This window comes from Adiantum capillus-veneris, chromosome 2 (genome assembly GCF_014529385.1).
Source record: "Adiantum capillus-veneris isolate H3 chromosome 2, ASM1452938v2, whole genome shotgun sequence".
Taxonomy (NCBI): Eukaryota; Viridiplantae; Streptophyta; class Polypodiopsida; order Polypodiales; family Pteridaceae; genus Adiantum; species Adiantum capillus-veneris.
The window spans coordinates 78358299-78363160 of NC_140932.1; positions in this window are offsets into that span (position 1 = coordinate 78358299).

Sequence of the window (4862 nt, forward strand, 5' to 3'; positions counted from 1 at the left end):
AGATATGGGAAAAGTCCCCTAACTCACACGCACCTATATACAGTGAAAGGGTGAGGGTAACCACAGTGTTTGAGTGATTTGATAGGGTGAGATAACTCACTATGGCAATTACAGAGAGCCGAAAAAACGGCTATCATTAGCCCTCCCCCAGGATGATGGTATATTCATGTACCATCATAAAGAATCTTTTCCAAAGAGAGTGCTTCAGAGTCCTTGACAAGATCTTCATTGTTTGGCCCCTTGGAATTTTGGTTTGTGTTACACTCATGCTTCATGGAACAATACTTACATGGGATAGTTGCCTTTTGCTCTGGTAGATCCTTTGGTAGAAGGCGACTCAAGTAAGGCTTCAAGCGATAGCTGTTTACCTTCCTGGAGTGCTCTTTCCCATTCAAGTCCATAAGTTGATAGTAACTTGAATTGAAATCCTTCTTGACTATGTATGGCCCCTGCCATCTTGTTTCAAATTTGGCATCAAAACGATTATCGAGTCGATTGTCATACCTTACCACAAGATCTCCTTCATTGATGCCTTTGTCCTTCAGTTTCTTGTCAAGCTTCTCCTTTGTCTGTGTGGCTTTCCTCATATAGCACTCGTATGCTGCTTCTCTTTTCCACTCAAGCTCAGCTAAGGTAAGAAGTCGATCCATCCATGCTTCTTGATCATCTTGTGCTGATTTGCCATGAAGTCGCATTGTTGGAATGTTTAGTTCAATTGGCTGTAAAGCCTCTTGACCATAGACCAAGTGAAATGGTGTGAACTCCGTGGCTTCCCTATATGTGGTTCGATACGCCCACAAGGCACCATCCAAGAAGTCATCCCACAACTTTGTCTTGTTTTTCACCATCTTTCTAATGATGCCTGCAATGACACCATTAGCTTTTTCCACCAAACCATTTGATTGGGGATAGTAGGGTGTACTGTGACGATGTAGAATGCGAAGTTCTTCACAGACTTCTGTGAGCAATCCCTTTTTAAACCCTGGACCATTATCAGAAACAATCTCCAAAGGTGTGCCAAATCTACAACAAATGTGAGTGTAGACGAATTTGCTCACTGTCCTCTCATTTACCTTTGCCACACTTTGTGCTTCCACCCACCTAGTCATATAGTCTACAGCCACTAGAATGTAGAGTTTACCATTTTTTGTCCTAGGCAGAGGACCCATAGCATCAATGCCCCACTTTTCAAAGGGTCCATTTGCAAGCACAATTTGCCTTGGACCATAAATCAATCCTCTATTCCCATTTACCTGACAATTGTGAAAAATTTTACACCAATGTTGGACATCCACATGCAGACTTGGCCAAACATACCCCGCAAGCAAAATCTTCTTCACAGTTAATTCTTGGGAAAAATGACCACCACATGCCTCTTCATGCAAACCTTTTAGAATGGCTGGAATTTCCGCGATAGTTGGTACTCTTCTGCACACTTTATCCTTCCCTCTTTGATAGAGGGAGCCTTCTAGGAAGAGATACATGCTTGCCTTCTTCATGAGTCTCCTCTTTTGAGCTTTTGTGAAGTCTGGTGGAAACTCACCCTCCAAAATGTAGCCAATGATGGGAGCCAATGACTCCAATCCCTGGTACCTCGGTTGCTTCACAGCAGCCGCCACCATGATGACCTGCACTTCTTTCTCAACACATGTAACTACTTGTTGTGCAAGTAAATCGGCATCTTCATTCTGTTTTCGAGGAATATGATATAGTTGCACTTCTTCAAATTGATTAAACAATCTACGAATGGCATGGACTTTTGTCCGTAAGCTTTCATTCTTGCATGCCCAAATGCCTAAAATCTGTTTAACAATGAGAAGTGCATCTCCCTTTACCATGAGGCGTTGTATCCCTTGGCCAATGCACATCTTCAAACCATGAATTAGTGTGTCGTATTCTGCTTCATTGTTGCTAGCTGAACTTGGTAGATTGAACTTCTCTTTCATGACCACCTCTCCACTTGGGTTGAGCAACACTAGCCCTCCCCCTACTTTTCCTGTGGCTTGACGAAAAGCTCCATCAAAGAACAAGGTAAAAGCATTAGGAATACTTTTTGGTGGTGGTAATGGTAGGGTCTTTACTTCAGGCACCTTAATCTCCTTTTCATGCACCCTATAAGTGAGAATCCCTGCCAATTGTGCACGCACACTATCTTCTACCTTGAAAGAGTATTGAAACTCTTGCAACTCCATAATCCACTTTGAGATCCTAGTACTAAGATTCATTTGAGATGACACCCAAGGGAACAAATTCTCTGCGGTGAGAATTACAAAAGGTTTTGGGAGCAAGTAGGATCTAAACTTCCTTATCGCAAACATGAGAGAAAGCATCATGAGTTCTGCCTCCGTATAGCCTCTCTCTAAAGCATTCATGACCCTACTAGCAAAGTAGATGGGCCGCATCATGGTACTATAGGGATCTTGTTGTAACAAAACTGCACCAATTGTTTCTTTCCCAGCACTAGAGCTAACAAAGAATGTGTACTCCCAACAAGGAGGCATGAGTGTTGGTAGCTCTGACAAAATGGCTTTAATGTTACAAAAGTACTCTTCAAGCTCATCAGACCATGCAAATTCTACTTGTTGTGTCAACTTTTGCAAAGGATGAAGCAACTCCGAGGCTAAGTGAATGAAGCGTGACATATACTTCACCTTTTGAATGAATGAGATGACCTCCTTAAGACTATTGGGTGATGGTAGCTCAATAAGATCCTTTGCCTTTGAAGGATCCACTTCAATGCCTTTGTAAGAAACTTTATGACCAAGCAAGATTACTTCATCCTCACCTATATGGCACTTGTCGGGGTTGAGTTGACCTCCCATGTCGTAGAGCTTCTTTAAACCTTCTTATACCCTTTGTAGATGCAATGATTTTGAGCTATAAATACAGAAATCATCAATGAACACCCTAATTGACTTTCCAAAGAATGCTTGAAACACCATGTTCATGAAACGTTGGAATGTTGCAGGAGCATTTGTCAGACCAAATGGCATGACTCTAAAAGCATAACAACCCCAAGGAGTGATAAAGGTTGTTTTCAATTGATCTTCCAATGCGATACCTATTTGAAAGTAGCCTGAGTAGCCATCACACACAGTGTACTTCTCATGACCAGCTACCTCATTTAGTATCTCATCCTGAAATGGGAGGGGAAAGTGATCTCTTTTTTTTGCCTCATTGAGGGGACGGTAATCCACACACACCCTCCACTTGCCATTTTTCTTAGGAGTGACAACAACAGGAGAGACCCACTCTGAATTCTCCAATGGATAAGTGAAACCTGCTGCTAGAAGCTTTCTTACCTCCTTGAGTAGAGCCTCTTCCTTTATAGCTCCTAGCCTTCGTAGCTTCTGAGCTTTAGGTGTGGCCTCAGGCTTTAACTCAATCTTGTGTTGAACAACATCTACCCCACGCACGTCGATGTAGTCTTTAGCAAAAAGCCTAGGAAACTTCCTTAGCACACATTTTAACTCCTCTCTTTCATCCTTTGTAAGTGTTGTTGATAGCATACCTTCCAGCATCCCTTCATCTTGAACACCTTCGTTCTCTTGAGGACCTACCTCCTCCAAGCCTTGACAAGAGGTCTCTTGGTTGCTTGGTTTAAACCTTACCCCCATGACTTTGATGGAAGACTCCTCTTCAGTAATGCTGCCGCTACTTTCTTCTTCTGAAGTGCTATCGGTCCAACCTTCTTCCATCTCACTTTGAGATGATTCTTCATGGAGCTCCTCTTGGCGTTGTTCCTTCATGTCAAAGACAACCTTCTTATGATTGTCATTCCTGCAAATTAATTTCCCACTCTCCCAATCCTACAAAGCTCGCATTTTCATTAGCCATGGTCTTCCTAGGATAAATGGATAACCACTTCCCTTGGTCGACATAACATAAAAATCCACCGCTTTCTTAATGCCAAAGGCCTCTACAAAGACATTTTTACAAATGCCTACACACCTAGCCTTGCTATTGTTTGCCATCTTGACTTTGATTTCAGGTGTCTCATGGATGTGCATGCCCAGTCTTTGCATGAGTCCCTCTGTCATGATGAAAATTTGTGCACCCCCATCCACTAGACCTTTCCTAACCAATCTTCCTTTGATGTAACAGTCTAGCACCGGTGTAATGTCCTCATTCATTTCAGCTTGTGCAATTTTTACAACAGGCACACTCTCTTTTACCTTTCTCCTAGTGCTAACTGCCCTTGTTAAATCCCTCCTAACTTGTGGACATAATGCAAGAAATTGAGGCCATGAAATATCAGGACCCTTACCTCTCATGTCTTCCAACAAGTTGTACGGAGCCATACCATGTCCAAGAGGGAAGTCTTGGAGGTTGATACGACGTCGAGTCCTCTTGGTTTCCTTGGTTTCCTTTGCCTTCTTGCCTTGTCCATGGTCACTCTGTGATGTGACTCCTTCTTTCTCTTTACCTTTTCCTCGGCCACGCTTAATGCCATTGGCTTCCATGTCAACCTCATTTGAATTTGTCACCTCTACCACATGCACATTTGGATCTGGCAAAGGTGGAACTCCTTCTACCCCTTGTGGAGGTGGTCTTGGTCCATTTGGCCTTTGTAGAAGCCTTGGTTGTTGACTAGTTCCTTCACCTACATTCATCACTGGGTAATTCAAGTTAGGTCTCCCTGGCTCCCCACGGGGCCAAGGACAATTATACATCCCATGTCCAGACTCACCACAATTCCAACATTGCAAGACTCTCCTAGGTCGTGGGTCTCGCTCTTCAGACTTCTTTGCTTGTCCCTTTGGACCTACAGCTTGTGCAAGGTGAATTGACAAGCTGCTTAAAGATTCATTTAACTTCTCAATCACTTCCGTCGTTACCTCAGGAAGCTCCTTAGATGTTGA